This window comes from Rhagoletis zephyria, unplaced genomic scaffold (assembly GCF_001687245.7).
Source record: "Rhagoletis zephyria isolate East Lansing unplaced genomic scaffold, Rhagoletis_zephyria_1.1 Rzeph_scaffold_00626, whole genome shotgun sequence".
In the NCBI taxonomy this organism is placed as follows: domain Eukaryota; kingdom Metazoa; phylum Arthropoda; class Insecta; order Diptera; family Tephritidae; genus Rhagoletis; species Rhagoletis zephyria.
Window position 1 is genome coordinate 121083 of NW_016157710.1, and position 9400 is coordinate 130482.

Sequence of the window (9400 nt, forward strand, 5' to 3'; positions counted from 1 at the left end):
GAAATGTCAAAGCATACTGAGCATCTTTCTCTTTGACACCATGTCTGAAATCCCACGTGATCTGTCAAATACTAATGCATGAAAATCCTAACCTCAAAAAAATCACCCGTTACTTTTAGGAAATACCACAATACAAATCTCATGAATGATATAGTGATAAGGTGTTTCGTTTTAGCGGATGAAATGCGATAGGAATAAGGTTCTTCACATACTTGCTCTAGTTGGAAATTCCACATTAGATACTTTTTTTTTTTTAAATAAGTTAGATGGTGTGTTCATTGTATTTAATAGCTATTAAACAGAACGCGTATCGGTTTTTGGCAAAAAGCAGTTTTTCGTACTTACAAAAATAACATTTTTGTCCTTCGAATTTGATAAAGAACACTTCAAAGCAAATGACGGTGCACTTTTCTTTGTAAAAAAAAATTAACGACAACTGCTTAGAAGATGGTCAAATCGATTTTTTAGTCTGGTTATTTAGCTATTTATTTTCGAACAACCATATTTAAATTAATAATTTAAAAAAAATTAAAAAAAAACTAGTAAATTAAAAAAGTAATTACTTTTATTAAAATTAATTAATTTTTTTAAAAGGCAAATATATACTTTTGACAACTTTTTTTGAAATTGATTGATCGTTTTGAAATTTTAAGACTTTTGAGTTTATTTCAACAATTTCATATTGCGATTTTGGCAGTTTCTGAAGAATTAGCTCTTTTCTAGGTATTCTTGATACGGTCAGTAGTGAAATATTTATCATTTGGAGGGACAGCTTTATAAAAAGAGTAAACAAAAGGCTTTTTACTGCAATGACTGCGCCTTTTAACTTTTAAGCAGACCAATTTGTGAATTCATGTCTTTCAGCATTCCAATTTAATAAAATCTGGCAATATTAAAAAAAAAAAACGCTGTATATCGTCACCTGAGTGGCTAGTCGATTTATCCCGGCAGCCAGTTGGAAAACGCTCTATCTCAGAGAACTTTTCAAGAACTCCCTACCTCAAAATTTGGTTGAAGAATGCCTTATCCCGGAATTCTCTTCAAAAACGCCCTAGCTCAGCTGAAAATACATTGAAAATCTGCTAAGATAGGGCGTTTTTCAATAAAATTCTGAAATACGGCGTACTTTGAAAGTTTCCTGAGACAGCGAGATGTCCAACTGGCTGCCGTGATAGGTCGATCTTTCACTCAGGTATCGAGGGGACAATTCAGTTATTATTGAAGTTATTGAGGAGCAGCTAAAAAAGGCATCAGTGGCTTTTCTAGCGCTGTAAGATCAGCATGGAGAAGAGATCAGACTTTATGAAATCCTAATAAAGCCAGTCATGTTATGTGCGGTCATTGTCTGGCGGAGTTCACTAGAAAAATCTTCTGCTGACATTGCGGTAAAAGTCGCCGCAGTTCGGTCCGCTATTAGATCTCAAAGCTCTGCGGTCTCCCTCAGTCCGGTGTACGAGCACTCGACAATTCTCAAAATGTAATGTAATAATGTACATTATGTTATTCTGTTTTCCTTGGTCTTCATTTTTATTTTTATCTCTATCGATAACAAAATCGATAGTAACATCCCACAAAATATCGATAACAAAACCAATAAAAATATCGATAACAAAATCAACAAAAATATCGACAACAAACTTGATAAAAATATCGATAACAAAATCAATAAAAATATCTAAAACAAAAATCGATTACATATTCGATACAAAATTTCTAAAAACAAGAATATCGATAAAAAGATTGACAAAAAAATCGATAACAAAACCAATAACAATATCGATAAAAAATATCGATAACAAAATCTTTAAAAATATCGATTACAGAAGCGATAGCAAAACCGATAAAAATGTCGATAACAAAATCCATTATTATATCGACAATTCCCAAGAAAATCGATAGCAAAGTCGGTGGCAACATTGATAACAATTTCGAAAACAAAACCAATAAAAATGTCGATAAGTCCCGAATATCCCGAAAATCTCTACAATTCAAAATAGTTCCCATATTGAGACTGTGTCTCTATCTATATCAAGTTTTTGTTAAATTCATACCATGTGCATATACTCAAGAAGCACTTGTTTCAGCTCCAACCATGTCCGTTGCACAATTTCCGTTGAATTTGTCAATTTACTTCCATCTCCGCCGTATCCGCCTCTAGGTACGCCACTCTGTTGAGGTGTGTAGATAGTATACTCCAACATGGAGAAACATCAATACCGTTTCAGCTTTTGACATATGCTTCTTCTTCGGACAACTATTTGCTGCTTAATTGGCCATATCACAAAAGTTACAGATTTCCATTTCAAATCCCATGCGATCTCCTTACATTTCCTCTTTTTTACTTCTAACTAAATTGTTGGCAGGAAGACGCAATGAAGTTGCAACTAATCATTTGTGCATATCAAATGCAAACTTGTTAGCCGAAAATTCAAGTAATTTCCGCTTTCAACAAATGCAATTCACAACAGGACGTATTGCAGCCAGCTGCACTCAACATACCACTGGCCGCCTGGCCAACATACATTTACATAGTATTTACATGCATGTGGCACACATAAAACGAGAAGCACATCCAAAGTATAAACTTAAACTGAAAATAAGTCAAAAATGGAAAGTCAAATTACGAGAGTGAAACAAGACAAACTAGTGCAAAAACTAGTGCAAGCAATAAACTCGTAAAATAAATGAAAAGGAAAAACTTAAAACCAACAACAGCAGTTAAGCAACAATAAGCACAATTTGAACAACAAGAACTGAATGCGCTACTAACGACAGCCAATGTAGTAAATGTTGGCCATTAGTGGCAGGAAAAAGCAAACCGACACCGGTAGCTAAGCAACAACAACATACACCTGCAAAGCAATATTAAGCCCATGAAAAAAAAAACCTAAAAATATGCTAGCCAAAGAAAATCACCAAGGAAATATTTGCAAAGGCAAGGCCAAATCAGTAAATGGAGAGGACGCTTATAAGAAGTAAAATCGAGGGGTAGAACTGTGCACNGTAAAAATATGCTAGCCAAAGAAAATCACCAAGGAAATATTTGCAAAGGCAAGGCCAAATCAGTGAATGGAGAGGACGCTTATAAGAAGTAAAATCGAGGGGTAGAACTGTGCACAGGTGAACTTGAGTTAGTTACAAGTGATACATAGATGCAATGCTTGTAGGTGTTGCTTGTGGCTGCATCGGAAATGCACACAATCGCCACAAAATGTGGGCTAAAGCAACAGCAGCAGCAGCAGCAGGAGTAGCAAAAACAAATTTTCTACGTCAACTTCAGAGGCCAGTAACGTGCAACAGTAAATAACAAACCTGTTGACCAAAAATTGTCGACAACAATTGCATATTTCCCAAAAGTATAGCACAGAATAGCCAAAAGAAAATAAGAAAATAGATTTCTAAATGCAAAAAAAAAAAATCATGTTGTTGGCACTTGCAGCAGGCAAAGTTGCAGTGTGGGAGTAAAAAAGCAACAAAAAAAAAAACAATAGGTAAAAAAATAAGAATAAAAAGTAAGCTAAAATATGTAAGAAATTTCGTCAGGCATTTCTCAAGGCAAACAACAAATTGCGCTTATTGCCAGCGTGCGCGCCCTCGCCCACATGCATACTAAGTTTTATCATGAACTCTGGTTGTACGCTGTGGCGCCCACATAATGTGGCACGTGCACCGGAAAAATGTCAAACGATAGGATATCGCATGGTGATCGCGTGCGAATGCAATTTTTCCACAATTGCTGGCAATGTAAGCCAAAAAAGCACACACACACACTCACACACTGAAAGCCAAACAAAGCAACAAGAATAAGCGCGCTACATCAAAGCAATAGCAATTGCAGCAACACAAGTTTCGTTGATTGCAACACAAACAATGTAATGAATTGTCAAGTATGGCTGGTAATGGTTGTGGCAACACCAGAACTTGCCGATATGTACTAACTGGCAAACAGTTGCGAGTGCGGGTTGCATGTGCTTTCGCGTGGAACTATTGTTGTTGTTAGGGTATTCTGGTTTCAGCTATCAGCCAGTGTCTCGGCAAAAAGGTGGCACACCTTTGTATGCATGTCCTTGCTGCTTTCGTTGCGTTTTCTTGATTTCAACAACCTTTTTATTCTTCGCTCACCTACTTATTGCATTTCTTAGTGTTACTTTACTCTTCGTTTTTTTTTTGTAGTTTTTATTTTTTTTTTATTTTTTTTTATTGTCTACTGTTGACTGCTTTGCATGCGGCGCGAATACTTTTAAATTGAGCTTTGAAATTTTCTTCAAGCAATAAACGAAAATGAAATTAATTTTAACCAGTGACTACAAGGAGGGAAGTAAGAATACTTTTACCATAAATTCAACCTACTTGTTCGCTTCCGTTTGCTGTCTACATGCGATAATGAGCAGATAGTTTCCTTTATGCATTTTTATTATAGTTTGGTACTAGGCACAATGTAATTTAAGAAGGGATAAATAATGGTTGGTAAATTTAATACCCAAAAGCATGACAAGTTGCCAAGATGTTGCCATGCTACAGCGGCCGTACTTTTCAAAAGCAACATTGGTAAAGCCATCATCGTCAACGACGAGCGCTACAGTACGAGATGGCAACCGAATTATTTTGGCCCAACGTGAACATAATGAGATAAGGAAATAGTAGAAAGGCGTTACGCACCATATAGCTTGTCAGTGTAATAATAATTTGAGGTAATGATGATCTCGCGCAGAGTTGACGTAAAATATTCACAAAGATCTTGCGATTTAGCCCCGCTAGTATTTTGCTTATTAGGGTTCCAGATACAACAGATCTGTGCTGATAAGTTGCTGTTCATGTCCGTCTACCTCTCTTTTTACAGTTTTTTTTTTTTTTAATTTACTTCAATGTATAATTTCACCGACCTAAAAAATTTTAATTCTCGTAATAATGATTTTGACATGCTAAGCTCAAGGATTCTTGATAAAAAGCATTTTTTCCAAAAGCGTCGAAAGTGAATTTACTTCGTGACTATTTTTGATATATTGAGAAGATTTGGAAGGGCAAATGACAAATGATAGTAAAGAAAGAAAGTAATGAAAAAGGTAAAGGAAAAAAAGATAAATGGTTAAGTAATTATAGAGAACAGGATAGAGATACAGATAGAGAACTCACCACTCATATATTTACCACATCTGAATTGCCGAATCTTAGTTCACCACACCTTGACTCACCGCACAAAACTCACCGCCTTCCATCTTAACTAACGGCAACTAAATTCACTACATCTTAACTCCCCACACCCAAACGTACTTAACCTAGGTTCACTACATATAAACTCTCCACACCTCGACTTAACTCACCCCAAATTCGTCACACCCGAACTCACCACATGACGCGACATCTCAGGAAATGATGAGATTACATGAATGACATCATATTGCGTCAAATGACATAACGTGGCATGGCATGACATGACATTGCATTTTTTTAAATAATCGTAAAAATTTTATGTATGTAAAATACAATGAATAACTGCAGCAACATAGCCTATATACGTATTTAAAAAATTGATTCTCAATTGCTTAGCTACAATAATGAGCGCATTGCTTCAGCTCACAGGAACGAAGAGTGTACCCTATGCGGCGTGACTTTTTCACTGTCTTCCAAGTCAAAATACCACATAGTTCCGAGCTCACAACGGTGTGAATAGTTGGTGATTGAGTCCACCCCAGAACTTGTCTATCCAGGGTGCTATCTTGACAGAGGTACCTCGCTATATCGATGAACCCTAATTACTTATTATCAAGAGATCTCTCAGCTTTTGAGGCTATTCCTCCGGCGGGAGCTTTAAATTGCTAATTAAACACTAAACTTAAACATGGCTCTTAATCACACGTTAAACGTTTGTGGTACCATTAGTTGTTTTTTTTTCTACTACCAAGCTATTCATACTTCCATCTTCTAGGCAACTACATATACATATTTACTACAAATTTTCACGCTGTCAACATCGCTTCGCTTTGCTTAATTTTTTGGTTAGCTGTCACAGCATGTTGCTTCGAAACGGGAAGAACAACTTTGCAAAAGTACATGCACTTTAAAGTTTACCGGATATCCGCTGTGGCACTTGGAGGCGGTGGTGGTCTCGCGACAAGGTAAAGAAGGTCGCCTGATTTTTTCTCTTTTAATTTTTCGAGTTGCGTTGCTTGTTCGCTGTGATTGTTAGCGTAGATTGGCAATGAAATGTTTAGATAGCTGCTTGCCAGTTACCGCCAGTCGCTCTTCCGCTAGCCAATCGGCCTCCATATTCAGTTGTGCGCCTAACGCCAACTTTCAACTTTTGCTTGGGCATGCTGCTTGGGGTCTCACTGCTGTATGTGTCGTCTATCTGATAGCTTTTTATTGACTATGATGAAGGTAGACAGCCTATTGTGAAGGCAACTGCCACAACAATGAATTTTTTGGTAAACTTACGTGTATGTATGAGAGAAGTGTACTGCGTTTTTTTCTCTGTACAAAAAAAAATTGCCTAACAATGGTTTTTCTTTTTGCTTTTACCCCATCAACCTTATGATTGCCATGATGATGTAAGTTTTGCAACCTACTCTGCCACTTTCAAGTATACATGTATGTAGTATATACATACATACGTTTGCACGAATTTCAAGCCTCTTGACAATTCTGGCTTATTATTATGTATTTGCTTCTACCTTCAAACCTTTTTCGCCCTTGTTCGCTTGGTTGCTTCAGCAGCTACACGATTTTTTTTCTATTTCGCTAACAGTGCTGAGCTAATACTTCAACTCACGAACTTTGCGACCTCAGCTGATTCAGAGAGTGTAAATGTGAATGGTATTTTTTTTTTTTTGTGGCGCATATGCACACCTATAGACATATATCTACTATGTACCCTGTGGGGAAACACACCAGAGCCGGACTTGTTCGATAACTGCTAGAGAATTTATAATCATTTCTCGATGGTTCCGAATCAGTGCTAAAAAAAAACAGATTGGTTCTAGTTTATTCTACATCTCTTTTTTCTATAGTTCTGAACCAGTTTAAAATCAGCAGACGAAAAAATAGTTAACATGATTTTTTGAAAAATATTCTTTTTGGTTTCTCATGACCGTGCATGGTAGTGATTTTAAAATATTTTCAAAGGAATGTGTCTGTGTGTGAAATCGAATTTGTTTAAATAGTTGTGCGAAATATATGTAATTCAAACTGAGTATTTGATACCTTTGATTGAAGCTGAGTGTGCAGAGGTGCTCGATGTTATAACAAAATGTCTCAGGCTCGAATGCCGTCAGACCCAAATAATAAAATGTGTTTCTAAACTATGAAAAGCAGAACAAAAGTGGCCTTGAGGGCCAGAGTAACCTAACTGACATTTCAAAAAAGTTGAGGTGCACCTTAAAATGCATCACTAAATAGAATCGAAATGGTAAAAACCCGGAGCACGCATATTTAGTTTTCTTTTACTGTAATATGTAGCATCAGGTAGGCGCTATGAACTTTTTAGTAAAATGCCGCATTTTTTATAGATCCTTTTTCTCATACTACTAATTTTGTTTTTTTTTGTAGATAGGCTCCACAGGCCCTCATGGCCTCATATGTATGTATGTTTTTTAAGCTAAAATAAAATGGTTTTGTAAAAGGACTTCATTTCGCTGCTTTTGTACTGGTGTGGATCTAGTGACTTAGTTTTGAGCGATAAGGATCTAGTACTGAACTAGAAATTTGGTTCACTATTTCGGGGTTTCCCTGAAAAAATTCAATAACCAGGTGGTCTACAGGAACATAGTTTGTATTTGAAAAAGGTTAACTACAAACTTGTAATGCTCATCTGGACCACATCAAACGTAAAAAAATTCATATTTGGATTGAACACCATCTCTTCCTTGGCAATTCTCTCGGTTCATCGGCAATTTGACTTCGATGCCGAATATGAATACTAGTAAAGCGAATTTCAAGAAAATCTTATTACATTTAACGAGCAATTCTTGTATATATATACATATATCCATAGGTTTCTCGGAAACAGATAATGTTAAGGATTTTAGGGTTACCTGAAAGGCTTTATCTCCGAGAAGACTCGTATAAGGTGGCCACCTATTCGAAATTAGTTACAAATTAATTAAAACATCATAATATGGGTGTGATGTAGAAGGTATTTTAAAGANACTAGTATTTAATCTAGTCTCGCTTTTGGCAGGGTACATGTTTACAAATACATATATACGTGCGTATGCATGTATTTACTTCCTAGTTGTGTTTTCATTCTTGGCTTGCCTTTTCCTTTCCGGCGTCGCTATTTTGACCTTTTGTTCGTTTTTTAAGTTTTCTTCGTCATCTGCATGACATACCGGACATTGACATGACCATTTTTCATAAGATTTACTGTTGTCAACCATAGCTTTCGATAGTCACGTGTAGTGGTGTTTTTTTATTTCCTCCTTCACGCTTAGCTATCTGGCACTCATTTAAGCCATACGTTGACCCATTTTTTTACAACTTTATTTTTTTTTTCTATTTTGGGGAAACTTATGACATTCTCAACTCAGCACTTGAATCCTAAAGGATGCTAGATATTACGTTTGAGGACATCACTGTCAATTAGTGTGCACGCTTCTGAAACCGTAGAATTTGCAGTGTCAAGAGGTCGAAAGGATCAAAAAATATTCCATAGCAAAGGTTGGATTTGTAGAACCACAGAGTTAGCTTGCTGCTAATAAAAGAAGGAGGTTTATTTGTGAATAAACTGTAGGGAATGTGCATCCTAACTGTTCGGAAGTCTGTTTTCAAATCTTAAGCTCAATTTTCAACAACAAAACTCGGCTGGATGGCTTGAATAATGATAACTCATTAGTGAGTGAAGTGTATAAAAGGATATGCGGTAGCTAATTATTTAGACATTGCACATGCATCCTGAAACCCGTCAACAAATTGTAGAGTGCAGTCAGAGGTGACAATACAAGTACTTTTCAAAAAGTTTATTTAGTGGTCGAATTGAAAAAGTGAAATTACACTTTCGCTTGCAAACTTTCAAAAAGTGTTTTTTAAGACTTTTTGGGAATAACGCCGCTAAAAAAGTTTCACTTCAAAAAATATTTCTTAGATAGATGAATATTCGGCGCTTACACGTTCGCTAAGTGTTGGGTCGAACTTCTCCAATATTTGGTGTGCGTGCTGATGTGAGGCGACTGCTGTTACGAAATTTCTTCTTTTTTTTTTTTACGTAAATAATACACATATAAATACAGGCACTGTAACAAATCATACATAAACACGTTCTTGATGATATAGGAATGAAAACACATATGTATGCAATCATATGAACACGCATATATATACACATACATACATACAACACGTACAAGTATATTTGCATAACACTTTTCGTACGGGTATGGATTTACAAATGTGAATGAAGCGATAA

At 36.1% G+C, this 9400-nt stretch overlaps 1 protein-coding gene and 1 long non-coding RNA gene across 2 annotated transcripts in view; both read left to right on the forward strand.

Moving 5' to 3' along the window:
- Positions 1–9400, forward strand: part of LOC108360776 (nucleolysin TIA-1) — a 184592-nt gene that overhangs the window by 113421 nt on the left and 61771 nt on the right. The gene's annotated exons all lie outside the window — the stretch shown is intronic.
- LOC108360777 (uncharacterized) overlaps positions 1–9400 on the forward strand; it is a 20307-nt gene that overhangs the window by 8772 nt on the left and 2135 nt on the right. Inside the window, exon 2 of the long non-coding RNA XR_001847179.1 lies at positions 5589–5591. This is a non-coding gene — a long non-coding RNA (uncharacterized LOC108360777). The remainder of the gene's footprint in view (positions 1–5588; positions 5592–9400) is intronic.